Source organism: Tamandua tetradactyla, chromosome 6 (assembly GCF_023851605.1).
Source record: "Tamandua tetradactyla isolate mTamTet1 chromosome 6, mTamTet1.pri, whole genome shotgun sequence".
Lineage (NCBI taxonomy): Eukaryota > Metazoa > Chordata > Mammalia > Pilosa > Myrmecophagidae > Tamandua > Tamandua tetradactyla.
In genome coordinates, this window is record NC_135332.1 from 171,993,989 (window position 1) to 172,020,682 (window position 26,694).

Below are 26,694 nucleotides of genomic sequence, written 5' to 3' on the forward strand. Positions count from 1 at the left end.
TATTTTTGCTGAGATCTTTGTTTTAAAAATCAATAAGGGGCAGGCCACGGTGGCTCAGCAGGGAGAGTTCTCACCTGAGTTCAATTTCCAGTGCCTGCCCATGCCAAAAAAAAAAAAAAACACACACACACACATTTAAAAATCAATAAGGTGTCAGTGGCTGAACGAGTTCAAATAGAGTCGAGAGGCTACTCTGGAGGTTGCTCTTATGCAAGCTTCAGTTAGACATTGCTACCTATCATAACCTGCCAAACCCCAGCCAAAACCATTTCAGCCAATCCTAAAGAACACTTCGGGCAATATATAAGATTCTACAAAGTTTTCATGTACTTGGGTAACTTTCCAGACATTTAAAACCTCCAGATGGGTCCCAGAACCAGATACGTCCTGAAACCTAGAGGGCCCAGCCTCTCTAGAACATCAGCTAGATCCATCTCCCTACCCTATTTTATCGACAGCCCCTTCGAACATGAAAAAGTCAGAATGGCCATAGCCCAAAAATACCCCTAAAGAGTGAGGGAAATATCAAAGGTGATGGTGGAGTTATGCAGAGAAGGTAGGGTTTAACAAATGAGTGTGATTGCTGAATCATTATATTGATATTTCTTTTAGTCTCCAGTATCTTAGAGCAGCTAGAAGTAAAAACCTAAAACTGTGAAATTGTAACCCATACCAAACTCTGAAATCTGTTCTACAACTAATTGTTGTGCTGTGCTTTGAAATTTACTGCTTTTTCATATATATGTTATTTTTCACAAAAAAAAAGAGAAAAAAAGTCGATTGTGATGATAAAAATAATATTTATCCCTTCTAGCCTCCTGTGTTCTGGAGCAGCTAGAAGGAAAAATCTGAGAGGATGGTATGGTAGCCTATGCAAACTGTGGGATCTGTCTTGTAACTACTTGTTGAAGAGTGCTTTGAAAACTACTGCTTTTTTTCTTTCTTTGCTTTGTATATATATTATGCCAAAAAAAGTTTTTCAAAAATGTTTCTTAACACTTACAAAAGTAATACATGCAAAGATACAATGAAGAAAATAAGCCAGCATTCAGCCTTGTCTTCTTCCTGTCTTTATCCTATACCTAGATATAGAATATATATAACACATATATATTTTTAACCAAATTGGTATCACTCTATATGTACAATTTCTTACATCTGAATTTCTACTGCTCCTGCTTAGTCAGGGAGGCAGCTTGGGACAGTGGAAACATGCAGCTTCGGTCCAGTCCTGCCTCTGATACTTGGTGCTGAGAGGCTCCAGTTAAGTCACCTAACTAAAGTGGCTGTTCCTCGTGCTGAGCCAGGGATTGCTCCCGTTTTGCACCTCCTGTCCCAGAGTCATGAGTAAGAGCTTCTCTTTCATGCTCAAGTGTCTCCTTTTAAACCATAAATTTATAAATAGCTTCATTATACTTAGTCTTGTGAGCTTTGGTTTCTTCATCTATAAAATAGAGACAAAAACCTTCTCCAAAGGATTATTATGGAGAATGTATTAGTTCCCTACTGCTGTGTAACAAGTTGCCCCTAAACTCTGTGGCTTGGAACACCCAGCATTTTTTATCTCCTGCGTTGTCGGAAGATGAGGAATCTGGGGCACGGCTTAGGTGGGTAGTTCCAGCCCAGGCTCACTCGTGACTTTGCAGTCAGGTTGTCATCTGAGCTGCTGTCACCTGAAGGCTGGCTGGGCTGGGGGTCTATTTCCAAGCTCACTCCCATGGCTGTTGGCTAGAGACCTTGGTTCCTCGCCAGGAGAGCTTCCCAGAGAGAGGGTGATCCCAGAGAGGAAAGAGCGATAAGACAAAAGCCACAGGGTCTTTTATAACTTAATCTCAGAAAGAACCAGCTATCACTTTGGCCACATAGACCCACCCTAGGTGAGTGTAGCAGGGGACTAGACAAGGGAAGGTAAACCCAGGGGGAATGTAACAGTCTGGAGACCATGGAATTAATTTAAATATTACATGTAGAGTCCCTGGCACAGAGTAGGCATACAGAAAACGTTAGTAACTTCAGAGCAGGATTAGGCAGATAAAGCTACTACATTATTAACTTTTCCACAACTAAGGATTTAAATGCAGATTCAGATCACTTTGACAAACATTTATTATATACCTACCACTTGGGAAGTATTATATCCACCAAGTCAAGTACATTCACAGAAAACTAGTGAATTATAGTAGATCTCTAAACTTGTTGCCTGGATAAGCAACTGTTGACTGTTTTAGATTCAAGACGTCTCTTCATTATTCTGAAGCTTCGACAATCTTAGCATGCCATTTGAGTCTCACTGTCAGAAGCATTTGATGCTTCTTCCTAAAAAGTAAGACTTAACAGGGTTTTTTTTTAGAGTCATGCACAGATGGGCTCATTTGCATACTGTTTGCATATATTTAGGTGTTGAATTCAAGACTGCACCTCCATGCATATAAGAAGACAAAATGAAATGAGGTATGAATCCATCTAGTACTTTGGTAGACTGGTCGCTGATGCTTAAAAACTGTGAGTTTTGAACGGGGACACAGTTCATCCCACAACAAGGGTCAGGGTGGTGGACAGAGGCCTGCTCCAAACAAGGCGCCACGCCAGGCCCGTCCGAGGGGGGCAGCCCTGGGAGGAGGGGTCCCCGGGTCTCCACAGGGCGAGGGCTCGAGCAGAAAGAGGCCAGGCCTTCGAGGCGGCAGGTGGTAGGTAGGCGTGCAGGCTGTAGGCCCAGACGGCCTCGGCTCCCATCCTCCTGATTCCTTGTTAACAGCCGTGAAAATGTCCGCAAGCAAATGATCTGTTTTCAGCCTCAGCTTTTGCATCTGTAGAGGGAAGGTAACGAGAGCGCCTCCCTCTTAGGATTGCTGCAAAGAGATAAATCACGAAAACACATTCAGAATGCGAGCCAGCCATTCTGCCTGCATCGCCACCACCCTGCCCCGAGGCAGCTGATTGCAGTAGTTTTCCAGCTGTTCCACCTGCTTCTTCCCCATCTCCCAATCTATTACTCAACACACCATCCGAAGTGACCTACTTAAATAGGTCGAACCTCGGGGACGTTCCTTCGCTCAGAAGCCTCAGGTGGTGTAGCAGAGGCCCCCATGCCCTGGCTTTCTCCCTGGTTCCGCGGCCTTTGGCTGTGGTGAAACAGAGGCATTCTCTCCTCTCCGGTTGGGATCGCCCCTCAGAGCAGAGCTGCAGTAGCCCATGTGGTAACAGCTTGATAAGACGCCTTTTATTGGCATCTTTCCCTGTCCTGACTCACTTCCCCACTCCCCTTCTGATGTTTCCTGGAATTACTTCCCCCCAAAAAACCTACTCGCACTCAAATCCTAGGCTTGGAAAATGTTTGTGGGAAACTTATGCCAAAGCTCATAGCTTCCTCCTCAGGAGTAAGAGCCAAAGTCTGATCCACAAGGATGATCCGTGATCCACGAGGCCCTATGTGCTCTGCCCCCCACCCTCCACTTGGTTTGCGTCACTCCAGCCATGTTGGCTTCTTGATGTTTCTGGAAGATTCCAAACATACCTTCAACATGGGACCTGTGTTGCTGCTATTTCCTCTTCCTAGAAGACTTGCTCATTTGTCTACATGGTCTGTGTTTGTGGCCACCACCCACCTTCCCTCCCCAGCCCACCCCCCCACCAAGGGGACATGAAGTCACGGAGGGAAGTGTCTCTTCTCTGTTTTGTCTACTGCTGCATCTCCATCAATTACAATTGTACTGGCTACATAGTAGATGTTCAATAGGTATCTGATGAATTACTGAATTAATGACAGCATGATAGAACCTGCTGGGTACAGTGAAAACATTTGCTGAAAACCTACTGAACCCTGAGCGATTTTTATTGTCTTGCAAGGAGCCTTTCACTCCAACTGGAACAACCCAGTCCTTTCACTTCCTATGCGACATGGGTTAGAGAGGTTGGTCACATCACCGAGTATCACACAGCTCCCCAGTGACAAAGCAACAAGCAAATCCCAAACCCAGTTGGGTGGCAGAGGGAAGAGAGCCCATCGGGCTAGGTCTCATCTCAGGCGCTACACTCACAAAAGCTTTGTGACTTGTAACTAACCAGGGCAAATTTCTTAACCTTTCTCACAGCTGTTTTCACATCAGTAAAATAAGACAGCAGTACCCATTTGTCCAAAACCTGATAATTACATAAAATAACGAGCATAAAAGAGCTTGGCAGATAGTTGAGTATTCAACACATGCACATTGAACCTAAGGAAACATGAGCTTCAAGGTGCTTGGAGAAAAGAATATGCTTTCAGTAATAACAGTAAGAATTCATTGAGAATAATAGTGCCTCTGGCACTATGCAGGGAGGTTTTACATATGTTTAATTTCATTTCAATTTTATGTCATCCTTGCAACACCCTCTGAGGTTATTACCACTATTATCCCATTCTACAGCTGAGGAAACTGAGGTGCAGAGAGGTTTTCTAACTTACCCAAGAACACAAAGATGGACTCCCAATAGGCTGGCCCCCGTCTCTGGATTTGTAGCTACTATGCCACCCTGGCTAAAGAGAGGAGGCTGTTAGGTCCTCAGAGATGTTTGTACTTGCAAAGACTTGTGTATAAAGGGGTCACAGTTGGTTTTGCAGCAGGACCATGTCAGCATTTCCAAAGTCTGATACTTCGCTATCCTTCTGAAATCTCCAAGGAAGGAAACTCTCTAAGCTGCATTAACTGTATGTTTCGGGGTCTCACAGTTTTAAAATCTAGACTCCAAATCGCTGTAATTTAAGCCCATCTTCTCTATAGGGGGTAAACGTCTCTCCAAAAAGTCAAGTCACTGCTTGTGCACTCTCTCTCTCTCTCCCCTCTCTCCAGCATGCACACACACAATGCTGCCCCTTTAATCTGTTGACTTGTCTAGCCCAGGGCTTCTCAAGGGCAGTAGCCCAGAGCATTAGCACCAGCAGCAGCCCGTTAAGAATGCAGAGTCTCAGGCAGCGCCCCAGACCTACTGCATCAGAACCTCCAGCGGTGGTGCCAGCAGCCTGGGTTTCATTCAACAAGCCACCCAGGCGATTCCCCTATAGGCTAAAGCCTGAGACCCGTTGCCTTAGCCTGCAAAAAAGCAATCCAGCAATCCTTCCCACCCCCTTCTCCAAATTGAGCTTAAGGATAAATCACAGCTCTTCTTGGCCTTTAAATGTCAGGGATCCTGAGCTCAGAGAACAGGGACCTCGGCTGGAAATGCCAAGCAGCAGCCTTGGCCCTGGGAGCGTCAGAGCCCCAGCCTCGGCCAGGGCAGTATTTTCAGCCCACTCAAAAAATCACAGCTTCTTGGAAAGGCACCGTCCTTGCACTTAAAAATTAAAAAATAAAAAATTCACATTTGGAAGAAAAACACACACAACAGACCTCATAGGGAAGCAGCAGGCTCCAAACAGGACAAGCTGGCTTTAGGGACAGGAGGGCTGAAACGAAGGGACTCCTGGGGCCTTGTTGCCGAGCCAGAGTTCGGCCATAAACACTCTGCGCTCAGCCCCGAGATGGGCTCCTTCGGTGCGGCTCACCCACTTCAGTCATATAAAGAGCGATAAAGGAAGACAAGGGCGGAATAACCTCTAAATAAAAGATGAGGTAATTTCGAAGGCACATTAGGGTTTTATGTGTATTATGGCTTGTGGTTTTTTATTCAAACCCGGGGCGAGCAGGCAGCTGACCTGCATGGGCTGCCGCCTGGACGGCTTGGGGAAGGCGTGGGAGAGAGCAGCCCAGGCATTTTGCAGCCCCTGGGCCTGGGTTTTAATGCACCAGGTGTGGCCCACACAAGAATAAAATGCAGCATGCTTGGTTGCATCCATGCACTCAGATTTGCTTTCCCCAGAAGGGAAAAATCAGGCAGAAACCTCAGTAGGACCCTCAGAGACGAGAAAGGAAAGGCAGTGACTCAGTTCCCGCAGCCGGGCACAGCCTGAAGTTCCCCTTTCAGGACCCCTCGACTCTGCAGAACCAAAAGTCTCGGGGGGGCTGGGAGAGGACAAGGAGAAACCCCTTCTACAGGGGCCGAGAGGATTCAGGCTGGGAAAGGCTGGCAGGGCGTGGTGGAAGAAACCCAACAGTTTCTGCTTTGCAGTTGATTCTTCAGGCAGCAGGGAGTGGAGCTCTGCAGGAGGGTCGCCCTGACGCCGGCTTCTGGGCGAAAGCGGGATGGTCCCGAGGCTCACAGCTGTCCCAAGCCATCATCCTCGCAGGGAAGATGTGAGGTTCCCTGCACGTTTGCCACACGCTGGGCCCCGAGCTGTGTGCTTGACTCGCGTTATCTCCAGCTACCCTCTAGGGTGGGAACTTTATTTAGCCCCACTTTTTTTTTTTTTTTTAATATGGGCAGGCACCAGGAGTTGAACCTGGGTCCTCTGGCATGGCAGGTGAGCATTCTTGCCTGCTGAGCCACCGTGGCCCGCCCTCTTAGCCCCACTTTACAGATGCAGAAATCAAGGTTTGCGGAGATAGAGTATCTCAACAGAGACGCTGCAGAGGAGCCAGGATTCAAAGCCAGCTCTCTTTGGCTCCAGAACTTCCTTATGATGGGTGGCAAATGTCTTAACAATATAAACTGAGTGTTAATAGTATCATTAGCAGTTAACACTCTCGGAATACTTGCCAGGCACTGTTCGAAACGTGGTATCATCTCATCTAATCCTCACAACAGTCAGTCATGCTGTTAACCCAAATTGCAGATGAGGAAACTGAGGCCCAGAGGGACAAAGTAGCCCCAGGTCTCACAGCTAGGCAATGACACATCCTGGATACAAACCACAAGGTGATGTAACACAGGAGTCCCACTGAGTTCTGAAAGCTCAGCATTCTAGACCTTACGAGTGTGTTTGCCACACCCACTCTGCACAAAGCACCACACCAGGCGCTGGAAGGGACAGAAGCAGGCAAAGGTGAAGAGGACCTGGCCTTCAGGGCGGGCTCCAGTCCCTTCAGGGGATGACCCCTGAAGGGAGGGAATGAAAGGGGTGCTTTATACGGGGGGCTTCTGAATTAATGTCTGCAACAGAGTCCTGGCCCCTTGGAGGTGTCCGTGGACTTGTTCCCATAGATGCTCAGAGTCCCCAGTGCCAGCCAGCCTGACCGCCTGAGTCAGCAGCAGCCTAACACAGGTACTTCCTAAGTCCTTTCAAGAACCACGGAGCCCAGTGCTTTTCAAATCCAGGAAATCCAGGTGTCCACACCAGTCCCCGGATGCAGCAATGAGTTGCTCTGCAGCAGTCTTGGCTGTCTATGGGCACCCCCACCCCAGCCTGAAACACCCCACGGCAGAAAGGCACGCCAAAAAAAACCTAAGAAGCAAAGCCTGAGGACTGTACACCTGGGGGCGCCCGGCAATCCTAACCAGGACTTCCACTTCCTAGCTGGACGCTCTTAGGCTCGTAGTTGAACCTCTGTGTGCCTCTGTTTCCCCATTTAAAATAGGAATAATCCCTGTTCCCGTTTTATGAGGCGGCTGTGAGGGACAATGGACTGACATATGTAAAGCTCTTAGATCAGTGCCTGGCATTTAGCAAGTACTCTATAAACAATGGTTACTGCTATTCAATTAGCAACACTGAGAGAGGACCACACAGGGTCTCTAAGCTTCCTAGGGATGCTGTGGCAAACAAAGTGCCACGAGCCAGGTGGCTTGAAGCACCAGAAATTTATTCTCTCATGGTTCTGCAGACTGAAAATCCAAAATCCAGGTGTCAGCAGGGCCAGTCTCCCTCAGAAATCTTTAGGGGAGATCCCTTCCTGCCTCTTCCAGCTGCTGCTATCTGCCGGCCAGCCTTGCCCTTCCCTGGCTTGTAGCTGCATCTCCGCAGTCTCTGTCCTGTCCTCATATGGCCTTCTCCCCTTGGCCCCTCCTCCTCCTCTTCTAAGGACACCAGTCATTGCACTAGGGCCCACCCTAATCCATTGTGAGCGCTTCTTAATTAAACTGCCAAGACCCTATTCCTAGGTAAGGTTATGTTCACAGGTGCCGGATGAGGACATCACCATATCTTTTGGGGGGACGTAGTTCATCCCACGACAAGGGTTGGGATGGGGTGGTGGACAGAGGCCTGCTCCAAACAAGGCACCCCGCCGGGCACATCTGAGGGGGGCAGCCCTGGGAGGAGGGGTCCCCGGGTCTCCACAGGGCGAGGGCTTGAGCGGAAAGAGACCAGAGGCTGGGCAGTGGAGTTTGGTGGGTAAGTAAGTGTGCAGGCTCTAGGTCCAGACAGCCTGGAATCAAATTCTGATTCTCTGCTTAATGGCTGTGAAAATGTACATAAGCAAAGGGTGTTGTAAGCCTCAGTCTGTTCCTCTGTATAGGGTACAGAATGATGGTGCCTACCTCTTAGGATTGCTGCAGAGAGATGATCCACAAAAAACACATGGGGCAGGGCACCTAGAAAATGCCCAAAAAGTGGGAGTGACCATTCTTATTACATGATTTTATTGGGTCATATTACAATTGTGTTAATATAATCATTATATTATCCATCTTTTCTAATCCAGTTTAAATGATGCCTCTTCCAGGCGGCCTTCCAGTCTCTCTCTTGCCAAAAGTACTAACCCTTTCTACTTCTCTCCACCTTCCTCTTAGTGAATTTATTACTTTCCATTTTATCTAAATTATCCACGTCCTATTTTGTCTGCCCCACTGGACCATAGGCTTCTTAAGAGCAGACACTTTTGTCTGTTTTTGTATACACTAACCAGTTTCTGGCAAGTGGTAGGTGCCCAGGTATTCAAAGTCTATTGAATGAATGAATGAATGAATGAATGAAGTAATTAGGTTATGCCTAGGGGGCAGGTGGGAACTCGGTGCAGGAAAATGCAAAGGGTACAAGAGAGCACAGGGCATGCTGGGCTGACACTTAAGGCCAGGAACTGCCACGAGGGCTGTATGTACCTGAGACCATTCCCTCCTCGTGGGAAGCCCATGAGGGGGGTTCTAGTACCATCCTCACTCTGCAGATGAGGAAGCCAAGAAAGGAAGATGAAGTCGCTTCTCACAGCCACACGGCCAGCAGGCGGTGGAGCTGGGCCTGCACCTGGCAGGGGTCTACAGGGACTGTCCAGGCTGCGAGTCACCGGAGGTGCGAGGCGGCACCCGCGACATGGACTTGTGGTGCCCACCAGACGCCAGAGCATGCAGCTGCAGCTCTAGGGCCTGTCCTGCAGCCAGAGGGGCCCAGCCCCATCCCTCCCCTCTGTGACACGGGCCTCCCCCCACTCCCACCCCCCACCACTGAGCTCACTCCAGGGCCGCTCAGGCACAAACTTAACAGCTGCCACCTGTCCTGGAGTGGACAGAATTGGGAAATAGCAGCTTGGCGTTGCCAGGTGACTGTGACGGGAGCCACTCGGGCCAGCTGCTCTGAGCTGCATACACCTGGACTGCTGGCTGCCTCGGGCACTTTTCATTGGGACATCTGGAATCCTGGAAATAGGGCTCAGCCCAGTCCCTGCAGGAAATTCCACTCCTGTTTGGTCACTCAGCTGAGCTGGCATCAGGCCAAGGCCTAAGGCTGCATAGAACAGATGGCCGGGGGGCTGGGCGGACACTGGGGCTTAGGAGAGTTACCACCCTTACCTGGGAGACTCAGGAAGGGCTTCCTGGAGGAGGTGGCATTTCATTCCTTCTCCTAAGCTAGACTGTCCTTTTCAATAATGAGCACCTTACTAATGAACTCTCTAATCCCCGCCTGCACCCTGTTAGCCCCCCAGAAAGTTCACTTCTCCCAGCTTCTCATGAGAGGCAGCCCATTGCTTTGGGCTTTAGCCAAGTAGTCAGCAAGTAAATACTGACTGAGGACTTCCACAGGCTTGGCCCCTTGCCCAGCACTGGGGACAAGCCCCCATCTTCTGGACAGACAAGTATTAACCCAATGCTCAAAAATAATTAACCAATTACTTATGTCACAATCATTACAACAAGATACAAGAATCAAAGGAAGAGCAATGGAAAAGACACGTGAAGGGGGGATGCAGCAGGGTCCTGGAATCGCTGAGCACTACGATTCCGGGGGTATTGGCTTCCCCCTCAGCTGAAAGGCCCGGGCTGGCCGTGTTTATGGACACAGCCAGGTTCCTGAACAGCCCACAGGCCTGACACATTGTAGAAGGCACAGGAGACATGGGCTCGCCCTCCAGGACCAGCCTCTCCGATTACTCATTAACAGCCATGAAGATGGCCAGCGAAAACCACCAGAGGGTCTGGTCCACCGGCCGGACCCTCCAGAGGACCTGTGAGTTCCTCCTGGGCTGCCCAGCACTGCAGCAGAGGGGCCCGTTAAATGGTGCACCAATAATCGAATGCGAAAATAATTCACAAAAAAAAGTGAGGATGGAAAGAGGACTCTCATCCAATTAGGGAGGAGTCTAACTCACAGGCAAGATGGCCACCTGGTGCCATCTGCCAGGGCTGGTTAGGTGGGTCCCTGGGGCTCACATGTGATTCATGCCCGAAATGATCCTGGCTCAGGTGACCTAGGGTGTGGTCACCCTACTTTCATGATATTTTTTAAAGAAATGCATCTTTTTTTATGCTGAGATAGCATCAGGGGATAGAGGTAAGCACCACCTGTTCCAGGTGAGCTGGCAGAGATCTGCCAGTTGCAGCTCCAGGTGGGGATCTGATGTGGGCATCAGAACCTGCTCTACAGCTGCGAGCATTCAGAAACCCCAAGAAGGATCAAGGTCTAGGAGAAACAACTCACAGGACCTAAATCCCAAGTGGATGGATCCAGAAACTAGTCTTCCAGTGTGTTACTGACAATGCGCCATGACCTCTAATAAAAACCAAATCGTGGGCGGGCCGCGGTGGCTCAGCGGGCAAGAGTGCTCGCCTGCCATGTCGGAGGACCCCGGTTCGATTCCCGGCCCCAGCCCATGTAAAAAACAAACAAACAAACAAAATATAATAAAATAAGAAAATGTTTAAAGATGTTTCCCTTTCTTCCTCCCTTCCTTCCTTCCATCCTTCCTTCCTTCTCTGTCTTTCTTTCTTTAAAAAAAAAAAAAAAAAAAAAAAAACCAAATCGTTCATTTGTTTTTCTTTCCTCAGTTTTTACATCATTATCTTCAAAATGTTCATAATGTCCCACCTACTTCCAGAACTGTGCTGACGTCCACCTAGTGAACGCATATACCTCCTTAGCCAAGGGCTGAACCAATGCCAGGTGCTGTTAGTGACATCAGCATTAAGTGTAACTATTCAGTGGCATCAGCATTAGCAGATACATCTCGTACTGCTGGCATGACCCCTTCTCCAAGGTGCCCTAAGGCAGACATGACGAATAGGTCACCCTCCTTATTATTGCCAAACTTGGAACCTTTGTCTCCCCTATTCACCTGCCACCTGCATCAGGGCAGGAAACTTTTCCTTCACCAGGGGGCTTAGCTGCAGCTTGGCACCTGGTAGATGCTCAATGAGGAAGGAAGGAAGCCCCAAGCCACCTCTGGGAAGTCATCCTCAACTTCTCCAACCAGCGCCATTCACCATGGCCTCTGAACAATTCTGGCTCATTCTCTGGATCAAGTCTGAGGAATGATTTCATACCATCTGACTCCCAGTCCTCCGGAGCTCATTTCCAAAGGAAGGCCCCTCTCTGCTCCCAGTGCTGCCACCGGTTCCATCCAAGGAACTCGGGAATGCTTGATATGTGAAGGGCGCTCCATCTCTCAAGGTGAGGTGTCTCTGCACAGCTCTTCACTCTGTCTCATGCCCTTCCCCTCCCTCCTTCACCACTTCATCGTGTAGGTGCCAGCGAGGCCATCCCTCCCCCCCAATGGGCCCTGTCTGGCCTCCCTGACTTAGAGGAACCCCTCTCATGCCTCCACAGAGCATCACGTACCCACCATTCCCAGAAGCACTCATCTCGGCAGGAGTATTACTTTGTGGGATTATTTTCTGGCACCTGGCTTCCTACCTGGACCATAAACCAGGACAGAACAAGGGACTGGAGCCCTCACCTGCTCGTCCGCTGCTTGCCCACTGCCCTGGGTCTATCTTTCCTGAGCTTCAATATCATTGTCTTTAAAATGCTCCCCATGTCCCTCATGTTTGGGACACAGTATTCCCAAAACCCAGCACAGTGCCTGGAGGGCAAGAAATGTTGGTCGAATAAATGAATCAAGGTGATGGGCGGACACCCAGGTGGAAACATCCGGGGCCCATTGGGAGACCAGTCCGGGCAGTCTGCAGCCTCACTGGAACCAGCATCACCGTCCACTCCTTGTACTTCCTCAGACTAGATCCAGAGGACGCACCCGGGTCCCAGGGCCCCCGCCCCGCTTGTTTAATCCTAGCAGCAGCTCAATGAGGCAGGGCTCCCACGGTGCAGATGAGAAATAGGAAATGTAGATTTTAAACCTAAATCACAATTTGGAAGCATTCAACTGAACAATTTTCCCAACCACTTTGTCCACAAAAGTCCCAGAAAACCAGGGAGGGAGGCATACATTTGAGAACGCATGGGGCTCCTGAAAAGTGAGAATTTGCCTTTAAAATTCTAAGATATATTCTTTTATGATGACTTGCATTTCGGGTCCTAATTTCTGTTTCTTTTACATTGGGTGTAGGGAGGGGGGAAGACAAAGGCGTCTTAATTTTTTTTCCTCTCCTTTTACCTAAAGCAGGATTTAGGCGATGCTGGAACTGGGGTGGGAAAGAGCCATCTCAGCACTGCCCTGGGCAAATCTCTCCTCTCTGTGCCTGAGTTTCCTAGTCTACAAAAGGTAGATAAATAATACTTACCTCACTAGGAGTTTGCAGATTTAATTAACTCTTGCAAAGTGTTTTGAGATGGGAGATGAAAGGGCCTGTTAAAGGAATATTCGCGTCAGCCCCCAGCGCAGGGTTGGTCCCTAAGAGGGACAGGGAAGCCCAGCCAGCCTCTCGGGGCCATCGGCTGTTAGGTTTTTGAGAAACTCCGTTTGTTGCTTTCCCCCAAACCTGGCATTCTTGGTATCTGCTGAAACCATTTCCCCACCTGCAACTTCCTCCCACCTCTTCTCCACATACATAAATCCTCCAGGAAAGATTCAGGTCCCATCTACTCTGCAAAATCTTCTCAATCCACTTGCTCGTTCACACATTCAGTCATTCCATGAGGCTTTGTTCATGGCTGCTGTGGCCCAGGCACTGCATGGAGCAGGAGGGATCCCATGAGTTAAATATTCTTGCCCCTCTGTAATAGAAGAGGAGACTGAAGTTCAGGCAGGTTACACAATTCACCTGAGTGCACACAGGGAACAAGGGACTTGAATTGGGTTTGGGACCCTCATTTCCCAGGTTCCAAAACCCATAGCTTCTGCTACTTCATGCCACCTCCCATCACAAAGCAAGGTGCATGGTCCAGCGTGGAAAGAATTTATCTGACCCCCCTGCCTTTAACTCACCAGCTCAGCATAAACTACATGCCTGACTCTGCTGGGGGAACAGGTGGGTGGGCCCTGGCTGTCCTGGAGCCTGTCCACAGTTGGGGGCCTGCCACTGGTGTCACCAAGGGATGACCTGAGGCTGGGGGGAAAGGAAGAGAAATCACTTCATTCTAAGAAAAGCAACAACTGCACTTGCCGAAGAAACAGAGCTCCGCCCGTCCAATGAGATTGTCACTCCTGAGTTCTTCTAATATAAAAACTCAGAGACTCCAACTGCTTTCTGCCTCTTGATGCCAGGGGCCAAATCAAAGGAGAAAGGATAAGAACATGGGCTTTGAACAGATCCAGGAGCGATTACGGCCCTGCCTCTTATGGCTGCGAGACCTTGGGCAGGTCTGTCAGCATCCCAGGATCAGTTTCTCCATCTGTAAAATGGGAATGATAGGCCCGATTTCCAAGGGCTGCTGTGAGGACTAGATGAGCTTCCCGGTGTACAGCGCACAGCTCCATGCCTGACACATAAACTCAAACAACTCTTCCCCTAAGACACAGCCACTCTGGCAGCCCAGATTTTGAGAAGCCACACGAGCCAGCTGGTCCTGACCTCTATCTCTGTGTGCATTGTGCTTTCAGAAAAACACCCAGGGCCGATTGCCTACGGTATTCAGCTACCATACATACCACCTATTTTGCTTTGACACCTAACCATATTAGGGTATATAGGCCAATTAACGCAGACTTCTTTTCCTCTAGTTGGAGCTTGGTGAAGCTTCAGCATTATTCATGGCCATTTAGAAAATCAAGGAGGCAGTTAATCATTGCACAGGTCACGTGGGGCTCAGGCTGACAAGGAGGCAGAGGGCAAAGGTTTATGGTGAGAAGAGGAGCAAAGCTCAAGTTTCCCCCTCAAATCGATGAGCTCCTGAATGAGAGGCTACAAATGGGGAATTTAACCACCAATGGGTTTGGGTTAGCCACTTTTGGAAAATTTCACTTTATATTAAAATACAATGTCTGGGGCGGTGTGATGGTGGCTCCATGACAGAATTCTCACCTGCCATGCCAGAGACCCGGGATCAATTCCCAGTGCCTGCCCATGCAGAAAATATATATATATATATATAATATCTGGCTTCTCTCGGCACACTGGAAGATCTGGCTGCGTTGAGCCTCCATTCTGGAGTGGCAGCAATCAGTGGGAGCTAAGGGATTTCCCAGAGCTCGGGCTCTCCGGTTTTCACTGGCTCTCCCCCTCACAGTGTGCCATACCGATAGACCATCTGCCTCCTTCACTCATATAATTTGCCTGGCCCCCGTGGGCATTTAAGTTTTCTATTCCTAACCAGGTGGTAGCCCTTTGCATGTATTGCTCCTTCTGCCCGAAATGCCCTACCACCTCGACACTCTTTCTCTGACACACTGACTCCTACTCCTATTCAACCTTCAAGACAAGCTCCATTGCCACCTACTCCAGGAAGCCTTTCCTGACTATCATCTCCAAACTGGATCCCTGAGTGTTTCTGTTATCTACCGCTGCATAACAAATAAAACTCGAGTTAAAACAACAATAAACAACTTCTATCTTGCAGTTTCAGAGGGTCAAGGAATTTGGGAGCATCTTGGCTGGCCAGTTCTGGCTCAAGGTCTCCCACGAGACTAAAGTTGTCTGAAGGGTGAGTGGGGCCCTAGGATCTGCAAATCGGTCCCTGCCATAGATAGGAGCCTCAGCCCCTCACCATTTCTCCCTCACATGGGGGCTCCTTGAGTACCTGCAGGAAGGACCTATGACCTAGCTTGTAGTAACATACCATCATTTCATCTTGGTTACATAGGTCAGCCCCATTCCCTGTGGGCAGTGGCTTCATGAGAATATGAAGGAGAGGAGGTGAGACTTACATGGAGCCAACTCAGAGGCTGCCTACCGCCCCGAGTTTCACTCTTTCCTACCTGGTGCAGCTCTTTTCACGCTGTGTTGTAATTATTGCCTTATATCTCTCTCCCAATAAAACTATGACTTGTTACATGATTGTTTCTTTGATCCTGATGTTCCCAACGTTTGCAAATACTAACTGGCCACTAAAAGTGTGTTATATCACTCCCTTTTCAAACCATGCCATATCTCCCCGGGCCCATTCTTCAGAGTAAAAGCCAAGGTCTTTGAGTGCTTGAGGTCTTACAGCCTGACGCCATCCCCTCTCTGCCCCTTCCGTTGCCTCCCCCGCACACACTGCTCCAGCCACACTGAGCTCCTGGCTGTTCTTCAAACCACCAGGCAAGCTCCTCTCAAGATCCTCTGACAGCTGCTCCCCCTTCTAAGTGTGCTCCTGCCCGGATGCTCCCAAGATGTCCCATCGCTGCCTTCAGATCTCTACTCAAATGCCATATTCAAAAGGAGAAGATTCCCACAGTGCCCCCATCTCAATACATCTGACCCCCGCTTAACTTTCTTGATTTTTTTTCATAAAGTGTATATCACTGCATACTTCACTTATTTATTATGTGTCTTACTGATTATCTGTCTTCCCCTCCCTCCCAGGATGTAATCTCCTGAGGGAAGAGGACTTGGTCTGTTTCGCTCACTGACACAGCTCTGGAACATAGTAAGTGCTCAAAAAATAATTATTGATGTAAACTAAAAGAAATGAGCCAACTAAATTACTGGTAACACCTGAAACTAGAGGCTAGAAAAACTGCCATAGTTTTTTAAAGCTTAAGTTAAGAAAACTCAAGTTACTCTTTCAATTTAGAGAGGGGTTCTAGAAACGCCCAGAGGTGGACCAAGTTCCACACATTTATTGAGAACACAGAAGGAGATCATGCAAGCAAAGGACCAGCCTCCTGCTCAGCTGAGCCTGCCTCGGAGCTCCCTTCACTCCCTTCCCCTGACACTTCTAGAGCAGGACATGATTTTCAGCCACCACTGCAGGTATCCCCATGAGTACAGCATGGACTGTTCATGGACTCTGGCAAAGGACAACTTGGGTTCAATCTCCAACTTCCCTGCTTATCAGTTAAATATGCTTCAGAAGTGATTGAGCCTCTCTGTGCCTCAGTTTTCTCACCTGTGAAATGGGAATTGCCTTTTCCTACTTTTGTGGTGAGAATGGAATGAGATAGTCCGTGTTCCTTAGCACAGCACCTAAGCACTTAATAAATGGTAAATAGTATCATTATTCAGCACTTAGACTGCAAGGCGGCAATAGAATATATATTAAATGTCCAAAAGATAAATTTAATGAGCAAAATAGTGTCTTTAATGCCCACACGAATATGGATTAAATCTCTTATTCATGTGGTCTGGGTAAAATGCCAGCGAGGAGTTCTCCAATGTAAAATCGCTTCACCTACCTCTCATTTCAGGAGGGGGAAAAAAAATAAACCAATGCTTTCTGTTCTCCCCTCTTATCCTTTGCTTATTTATATGCCCAAATAAGGTTACTGCTCAAAACACAAATGTGCAGTCTATAAATAATGAACAGACCCTTCACGGAGTCCGCAGCAGCACAGAAAGGTGGTGAATGGATTCCTTTTCCCCGAATCCTTTTCTGCCCCGACGGCTGACCCCGAGTGTAAATATAGGCAGCGTGGACAGCATATAAAGGGCCCGATTGACCCGGTGACCCACTTTGCAGAGACTGCTCCTGGCAAAACCTCTTTGGCGGCTGCTGTAGCGAAGCCTTCCAACCACCCGAGCCCAGAGCGGCTCCTGCACCACCTGAGACCTGAGCTCCCCCGGGGGCGCAGCTCTGGGCTCGAAGCTGCCAAGGAGCCATGCGGCCCCACCTCCGCCCAGGCTTCCTCAAGTCTTGTCCTCTGTTATGGACAGAGAGTAGCAGAGGCTTTTCTGCCGGCGCCCCTTAGAGTGGTGTTGAACAGCAACGAGGTGGTAGGAGTTAGTGAGAAGCCCGCCTCCGGCTCCTCTTAGAGACCCAGCACACTTTCCTACACAGCGAACTTCCAGCTGCACTTGCTTTCTGTTGCCCTCATCTGCCTACTAGGGTGGAAAAGCAAAGTCATCCCCACAGTCACCAGGACACCCCGCCAGGATAGGAGACGAGGAATTAAGGGGAATGTCCTGCGTCCTGGCGTTCACCCTAAAAATAGCTTTTTGTTCGGGCAATCCTGTCTCGTGGAGTCAGCAATCAATCCCAACTTCTCTGCATCAGCCCCTTTAGGACCAGTGCCTCAGGGCCACTGCAGGAAATCATGGGTGGGTCTTCCTCCCAGCATCCCCAGCTGACCGACCGTCCCCGGTGCTTAGCCCAGGTACCATGCAGTCAGGTAAGCGGGTCAGCTTACAGGTGGGAATGCGGCAACCTCAGCAGGCAAAACCCAGGGCCACACAGGGGGTAAAGAGCAAATCTACGAGCCCAAGTCACACTTAGCCACTTCTGGACCCTGCCTTAGTGCAGTTTGGCGGTCGATGTGCTGGACCCTTAGGGGTCCAATCTGAGTCTGCTCTTGAGCCTCCTCATCTGCACAATGGGCACAATGCTAATAGCGTCCATCTCCTGGGGGTGGATGTGAAAATAAAAGAAGGTGACTAATGCCCCAGACTGTCCTCTGAGGTAGGAACTGCTACTTGCCCCCCTTTTTTCCAGGCTTCCTTGCAGCAAGGTGTGACTCTAAAACTAAGCTTTGCCCAAAGAGATGCAATGGGAAAAGGACATATCTTCCAGGAAATGTCCCATCTTTCAGCCCTTCCTGCTGGCCCTTATACCGATTTGATGGCTGGAGCTTAGGCAGCCGTCTTGGACCCTGAAAAGTGAGCCCATGCTGAAGATTCTGGAGTATCACAACAGAGCCACCAGGCCAGCCCTGGATGACTACACTTTTATGAGAAAGAAGTAAACCTCACTTTGTTCTCTTACTCAATCTTAAAAGTGCCTCTGCCCCAGCACCAGAGCATGCATTCCTGCCCACCAGTGCTCCTGACATCCCAGACACTTAGGGTACTGCTCTGCCTTTACCATCAGATTGGCGCATGCAGGCTCATAGCATCATGAGCCAACTGCCTGCTATCTGCCAAGCGCTGGTGTAAGAAACGCCCACTCTCACAGAATGCTCATGATAGCCCCATGAGAAGCTGTCCAGCCCATCTTGCTCCATTGCCACTAAGGTACTGGCCCAGATCTAAAACCCAGGCCACCCGATTCCCCAATCTGCACTCTGCCCAACAAGACCCTGGCTCAGAACTCAGGAGCATCCCGAAGTCCTGAGCCCTCCAGCAGCTTCTCAGGCAGCTGCTCTCAAAGCCTGGAGATATGTGGAGAATGGAAGACCACGGAGTGCCTTCCATGGAGGGGTGGAGAGCCAGACATCCTGTGGGAACTTGAGCAAGGTACCAGATCTCTCTGGTCTTGAGTTTCTTCATCTGCAAAATGGGTATAAGGGCACACAGTGTGAGAAGAATGAAGCGAGGTGACACATGTAAAGCTCTTGAGTGACTAATCATGGGACTGTGGCTGTGAGTGACACTGTTCAATTTTTTGTCCTAAGCCTGAGTCTCCAGATGCAGAGCCTAGGATGGGTGTCTTCATCTGCTGGGGCTACTGTAACAGATTGGATGGCTTAAAATGACAACAATGTATTGTCTGATAGTTGTGGAACCTGGAAGTCCAAAATTAGGTGTCGGCTTCCACTGACGTCTCCGAGGTCCTGACAGCAGCTTGCCAGCCATCCTTGGCATAGCTCAGCCTTTGCACTGCCACGTGGCTGTCTTCTCTCCATCTGTGCTCAGATGTCTTCTCCCTATAAGGACACCCATCATACTGGATCGGGACACGCCCTAATCCAGTATAGCCTCATCCTGACTAATAGCATCTTCGAAGATCCTATTTCCAAATCAGATCACTTTCTTATTTGTTTTTGTGAATAAATGATTCTATGAATAAATTAATCAATGCTGCCTCTGGTGCACATAGAGACGGGGGTTGGGACTTGACAGTTCAGTCCATGACAGTGGGGATGTTTGTGGAGGTAGTTTACTGGGGGTGAGCTCCTGGGAGAACCTGCAAGGGAGAACGGTGGAGGGTGCGGGCCAGACAGAGCCAAGCAAAGTGGTGGTTGCAGCCAGGCCTCAGTCTAATACCCTGGAAAGTTCTAGAAGGTGGATGGCATTTCAGAGCTGCCTCACCTGGAGGCAAGGTATAGACCAGCCAGTGGCCAGGAGCCACCCATGAGGAAGGGATATAATCTCCCAAACACCTCTGGGAAAGGGGGTTTCTACTGGCAGAGGACAATTCTCCTGAGAAGGGCACAGAGTTCAGCTGCAGCAGTGACCATCTCAGCTGCTGGGCCCTGTCAAGGGGATCTGGGCGAGGAACTGACAACACCTACTACATCGGGCATAATGACTCAAACGCCACCTCTTTCTCAAGGTGTGTCCATCCTCCCAACTGGACGTCATCTCCAAATCCATAGCACTTTGCACCATTCTCACAGCAGGTAACTTTATTCAGCCTTGTATTCCAACCATTTATGTACAACTCTTCATGAGTGCTCTCCCCACCCCAGCCTATCCCCACAGGAGCTCCACCAAGGTGAGATGGAAATAGAGCTGGAGGAGAGGGGCCCATCCCATCCACCCTCACACACCGTGGCTCCCACGCTACATGCTGGGCTCGTCACAGGCCTTTGCCAAACCTGAAGCAGTGGGGACCATGGTGCTGTCTCAGAAATGTCAAGTGGCTGGATAACCCAATGTTAGTTCTTAGAATATGTGAATGAATATATGAATACTGACTCCCCACTGTGTGGGACATGACATCTAGGGTGAAAATCTCCTTGGTAACATGGGAGATGACTCCCAGGGATGAGCTTGGCCCTAGCATCATAGGATCAATAATGCCATCCTGACCAAAAGGGGGAAAAGAATTTTAACAGATAAGGTATCAGTGGCTGAGGGAGTTCAGATAGAGCCAAGAGGCTATTCTGGAGGCTACTCTTACGTAAGCTTCAGCTAGACATTACTACTTATCATGGTTTGCCAAACTCCAACCAAAAAAACATCCCTGCCAACCCTAAAGAACACTTAGTGCTTTATCTGAGGTTCTACAAAGATTCCATACCCTACGATTACTTTCCAGAAACCTACAACCTCCAGATGGTTCCTAGGCCAGATAAGTCCTGAAACCCAGAGGGGCCAGCCTCTCCAGAGCATCAACTAGTTCCATCCCCCCATCCCATATTATTGTCAGCCCCTTTCAACATGAAGAAGTTAGAATGGGCATAGCCTAAATACCCCTAAAGAGTGGGAGAAAGATCAAAGGAAAAGATAGGATTTAACAAATGAGTATGACTACTGAATCATTATTTGTTATTTCTTTTAGCCTCCAGTGCCTTGGAGTAACTAAGAGGAAACACCTAAAATTGAGGAATTTGAACCCATACCAAACTCTGAAATCTGTTCTGTAACTAATTGTTACCATGCGCTTTGAAATGCATTGGGGTTTGTTTTGTTTTTTTTTTTTTTTGGTATATATGTTATATTTCACAAGAAAAAAAAAGAAATTAGTATTGAAATTAAGGTGCCCCAATGGCAATAAAACTATCACGGGTGATGAGTAGAGATGGAGTGTCTGATGTTTCCTAACAGCGCTGAGCATCCAGCAGGAGCAATGGAGTGAGCGTCTCCTTAAATTCTGGGCTCCAGGGCCTCGTCCACCTAAGTGTCCACACCCCCTATCTCAGCTGAGCTCTAGTGACCTCAAGTCACAAAATTAATATCACCGTGTGCATGAGAGGCAACATTAAGCAATTTATTTACAAAACAATTATCCCCAAGCCAAGCCCTAAGGGCACAGAGCTGAAAACCACAACCATTTTCTCAAGAAGCTCCTGGCATTTGGAGGATGCAGACATGGGTCCAGGCAATTTCAACACAAGGGGCAGCAGGCACGGAGGAGGAAGGAGCACAGGTGGCAGCCCTAAGCTCTGCATAAGTGGGAATGATCGAGGCAGGCTTCCCAGAGGGGGTGACGCTTTAGCTACATCTTGAATTGGAGAGGAGTTTGACACAAAAGGACAATGGGGAGACGTGCAGCATGCATGGAGGTAGAAGAAGGGGCAACATGACTGGGGAACAGCAGAGTGGTCCAGAGTAGCTGGACCTTCCAGGTGGGAAAATGGGTCATCAGTGGATCATGGACATAAAACTATACAACTCTTAGAAAATAACATAGAGACGAACATTCATGACCTGGGATTCGGTAATGGACTTTCAGATATGACACCAAAAGCATGAACAACAAAAGAAACAACAAATTTGACTTCATCAAAATTAAAAACTTTTGCACATCAAAGGACATTATCAAGAAAGTGAAAAGGCAACTACAGTATGGGAGAAAATAGTTGCAAAATGTGTATCACAAGTATGTGATGATATTGTGAATTACTGATTATACATGTAGAATGGAATGATCATATAGTAGGAACGTTTGTGTTTGTATGTTGGTATGTCTAATAAATAAAATAAATTTTTTTAAAAACCTAAAAAAAAATTTATCAGATAAGATTTATTTTAACCATTTTTTAGTTGTAAAATATAGCATGTATATATGTATATATATATATATACACACATATACTAAGGAAAGAAATTAAAAAAGCAATAATTTTCAAGGCACACTTCAGTAAGCAGCTACAGAACAGTTCCCAGAGTTTGTCATGGGCTACCATGCCCTCAAAGATAAGGTTTTAATACCCAGAATATATAAAGAACTTTTACAGTGCAACAATAAAATTGGGCCAAGGACTTAAATAGACATTTTTCCAAAGAAGATATACAAATGGCCAGTAAGCACATGAAATGATACTCAACATTATAAGCCATTCAGGAAATGCAAATCAAAACCACAAGGAGATTCCACCTCATATCTGCAAAATGGTTGCTATTAAAAAAAAAAAAAAAAGAAAAGAAAAACCAGAAAATAAGAGTTGAAGAGGAAGCAGAGGCATTGGAATCCTAGCGTATTGTCGGTGGAAACGTAAAATGGTGCAGCCGCTGGGAAAGCAGTGGCAGTGCCTCATTCCTCAAAAGGTTAAATATAAATTCCCATATGAGCCAGAAATTCCACGTATAGGTTTATACACGAAGTAAGTGAAAACAGGGTCTCAAACAGATACTTAAACACCAATGTTTATAGCAGCATTATTAAAAATAGGCAAGAGGTGGAAACCCATGTCCACCAACAAATGAGTGGAGAAACAAAACGTGGTATATATACAGACAAGAATATTATTCAACCATAAGAAATAATGAGTTTCTGAGACATGTGTAGCACACAAGACACACTTGAAAACATTATGCACAGTGAAATAAACAAGATACATAAAGACAAATATTGTATGGTGTCAGTTATAAGAGATGTCTAGAAATAGCTGATCCTCAGAGGCAGCAAGTAGATTAGGGGTAACAGCGGATGGGGTAGAGGAGGGAGAATGTGTGTTTGTTGAATTTGGAGCGTGTGTGTAAACAAATGTAATTTTTTTTAATAAATAAAAAGTTAGAGAAGAAAAAGAAAATGGGTCATCTCAATTCCTGAAACAAATGGTTATTGAATGAATGAATGGAGAAAAGTAGGGGAGAAGGGAGGACGGAGGGAGGGAAGGAAGGAAGAAGGTCGGGAAGGAAGGAGAGAAGGAGGGAGGAGGGAAGGAAGAAGCTTACAAAGGGGGAAGGAAGGAAGCAATGGGGGAAGGTAGGAAAGCAGAAGGAAGAGAGGGGGAGGGAGAGAGAAGGGAATGAGCTAAAGAAGGGGAAAGGAAGGAGGGAAGAAAGGAGAGAAAGAAGGAGGGAAGGGAGGAAGGAAGAGGGAATGAGTTTGAAATCTGTATACCTGTACTCAAGTGGGTTCATCAAGGTTGGCTGAGTCCACTGAATTTATAAAGAGGCCACTTCCCAGTCAATTGTTAGTTCTTTAAATGTTTCTCCTACTTTAAAAAGATAGCACATTCACTAAGCCATGAGACAGTATCGGCTCATTAATGTGTGCTAAATTGCCATGCAATTTCTATAGAATTAAATTACATATTCAATGAATAAGTAAATAATTCATCAGGACTAATGTTACTTCCATGAATGCCAAAGAAAGATTTGGGCCATTTACTTATCAAACACTGATTTTTACAAACTTTCAATGAAAAAATAAATAAATCATCAGCTCAGCATTTAATTTGGTATTCCAATTCAATCAGGAAAATACATATAGTACCAGATGCCTTCCTTGGATTCCAGATAAGGTGAGACTTAGAATTCTGAGCCCATCCATTCCCATTCAGCTTTGTGATTATCTGCTATAGCTATCTGGCTAAATACATGCCCAAAATCATGCACTCACACGCATGTGCACACACACATATCTGAACATGGCATCGATGCTACTTGATAAAACCATATGTTTAGGGGCACAAAAATCATTGAGAGCAAATGATGGGATCTGCCTGACCCTGGGCACCAGCAGCAAGAAGAGGACTAGGACCCCTCAGCCCTGTCCCGGCACCGCAGCATGAGCACCCTCTGCGAACAGGTTAGAAAGGCAAATTCTCATCCCGGCGTGTGGCCCGGCAACCTGGGTTTTTGCAGAGCATTCTAGGTGATTCTGATGCAGGTGAAGTTCAAGCCACTGCTCACCTGGCATAAAATACCCAACAGACTTGGAATTTTCCTTTATTTAGACCCGAATTGAGATCCTGATGACTAAATACCAGCTGCATATCTTGGGCCAGTTATGGAATAGCTCTGATCCTCACTTTACCATCGATTAAAAGTGACAGTCTTGAAAAGATGAAGGGTGCCACCTCGTTCCTGACATCCAGCACGCGTGGTGTCCTTTGTGTGCGGTGGCTGCTGTCAGCAACCACGCCACCCTTCTAAATTCTCCTGGCCTGTTCGGCACCCAGCAAGAGTTTGCCAACGACAGGGTGCTTGCTGGGCCCCAAAGACAGAGCAGGCCCTGGCAGCGGGGCCGGGGAAAGCCTCGGCAGCTTCCCCGTGCGCCCCTGACACCCTGCCGCCTTCCTCCGGCAGCCTGAGAATGCCGGGTGGGAACTTCCCAAACATTCTTGAGAATTAGAGCTCATGAGAACCTCCGTTGGGGCGCGTCAGGCTGAGATCAACAGGGGTAGAAAGGAATTGTCCCCCAGCCTTTTCAACAATTCTCTATGGCCCTAAATCCCTAGAGGAAAACCCTTAATCCCTGGAATCCTTTAGAGCTTCTGTTCTCCCAGCTGAGCCCCAACTGATCCACGTCTATTTACTTCCTTTAACAGGAAGATCTTATTCCCATACCAACCAGAAGGATTTTGCTTCCCTCAGAAGTAAAACACCTGATATCCAAAGAGCAGCCAAGCTAAATGTGCTGCGGCCCCTTCCCCCACGTAGAGCTTCCTTCAGGGAATCGCAGTATGTCCACTGTCATAGCAGAGTCTCATTTGTGACCTCAGTTGGTATTTTAAATGCCTGCTTAAAGATTTTCAACAGTCCTCAGGGTGATTTCGCTTTGCCACAATCCCTCCACCCATGGAAACCAATCATCATTCTTTATGCAAATCGATGGGGAGAGAGGATTCAATTAACAGAAAGTTGCTTAACAGTCATCATGCCTCCACCTGTTTTTTATTTGATTTTTAATGTTTTTAATGCCGCATAAGCCATTTTTCTCCCCTCTTCCAGAAAACAATTCTAAATATAAAGCACAAAATAAGAATGAAACCCCAATAGGTAAAACACTTCCAGCACTTCAAAGCCTTCAGGTGCCTTCTCTCTGGTCTAACAGATATTCTCAGGCTAGTGCAGAGGAAGGAACCTGGCACGGAGACGTCACACATGTACCACTGGGCCGCATAGGGCCAGAGGGAGAGTGGGCACTGGACTTGGGTTCCCTCGTGCTCCAAGGAATCCCAGACTCATATTGGGTGGAAATCAGTCTGTGATTAGATGCTAAATAAACTATCTGGCTCTGGCCCTTAGTAATAAATTCCTTATTAGCAGAATTAGGTCAGAGCTATAAAAGTGGTTCTCTCTCTCTCTCTCTCTCTCTCTCCGTCTCTTTCTCTTTCTAAGAAAAGACTTTTTACAGAATTTTACTCATGCAAACCTGAGTTCCCCACCCCCCAAATATGGGCAGGTTTCCAGCCTTCTGTTTTGCAATGAACATTCCTACTCTCTGGAGCGTCTCAGTTTTCCAAGGCCATCGCTACCCAGTCTGGCTGTGGTAGGAATGTCGTTACACTAAATCAATTAAGTTCTGCAATGCAGTATTTTTCCCAAAACCAATTCACAGAGATGGTATCGTTGAGGATTTGGGGGAGGGTGTGTCCTAACTAGGACATTGGTTCCATTGATTTTCAAGTTGACTTAAAGAAAACATAACCAGAGGTAAAAAAAAAAAAAAAAAAAGGAAGATGAGGCATATTCGAAAGTAAGGTCTTAGAATGAAGTACACGACAATTCAAAAAAGGTGGCAAAGCTCCACATGTAAACGTTGTACATCCCTCATATTGAATCGAAAAGGATCAGCACCCCCCCAAAAATTCCAGTTTTCCTCTTCCACCGTCAACTGGGCCCTCCAGACAGTCCTCTTGGTAAGGATCAAAAATGACCCCACAAATATTCTCTCTCCCAGAGATGATGACATCAGAGAGACTGAGGACGCTTGAAGAAGATTTCTTTGAAGAGAGCTGTCCCCCCACCCACAGGGAGGGGCTTGCTTTCTAATCCTGTATTAATTATTTTTTGCTGCATAGCAAATCACCCCAAAACTTAGTGGCTTTAAACAACAATGATCATCTGGTTTTGTTTTTGTTTTTGCTTTTTCCCCACAGTTTCTGCAGAGCGGTGGGTTTCAGGAGCGGCTTGCTGAGCACTTCCAGCTTGGAACCTCCTGACATACAGCTATCTGCCAGCTGGGGCTGCCACCATCTGAGGGCTTGACTGAGGCTGGAGCAGCCACTCCGAGGTGGCTCACTCACATGGCTGGCATTGGCACTGCTTTCCCCATGACATCCTCCCCGCGCGGCTGCTTGCGCGTCCTCACGCCATGGCGGCTGGCTTCCCCCAGAGCAAGAAGAGCCAGCAGAGTGTTGGGCAAGGAATGTGGATTTCCCATGGACTAGACGGGCACCTCTCGGTGAAAGACTCCTGGTGTGCCGTCATCTTGGATTGGTACAGGACAGGCTGGGGAGCGGCTAGCGGGGGGCGTCAACCTCACAGGCACAGCCCCATGCTGTCCTGGGGACTGCCTGAGTTTCCTCCCAGGGCCAGGGGAAGGACTATCCCCAGAGCAAACTGAAAGGGGTGGTGGTGGACCAAATGAAGTTACTCTGA

At 47.8% G+C, this 26,694-nt stretch overlaps 1 long non-coding RNA gene across 1 annotated transcript; it reads left to right on the top strand.

Moving 5' to 3' along the window:
- The first annotated feature begins 6,860 nt into the window (after positions 1–6,860).
- On the top strand, positions 6,861–26,435 carry LOC143686507 (uncharacterized). The gene is made up of 3 exons (XR_013177209.1): positions 6,861–7,117; positions 15,904–15,967; positions 26,193–26,435. It is a non-coding gene; the product is annotated as an uncharacterized LOC143686507 (long non-coding RNA).
- Positions 26,436–26,694: the final 259 nt, after the last annotated feature.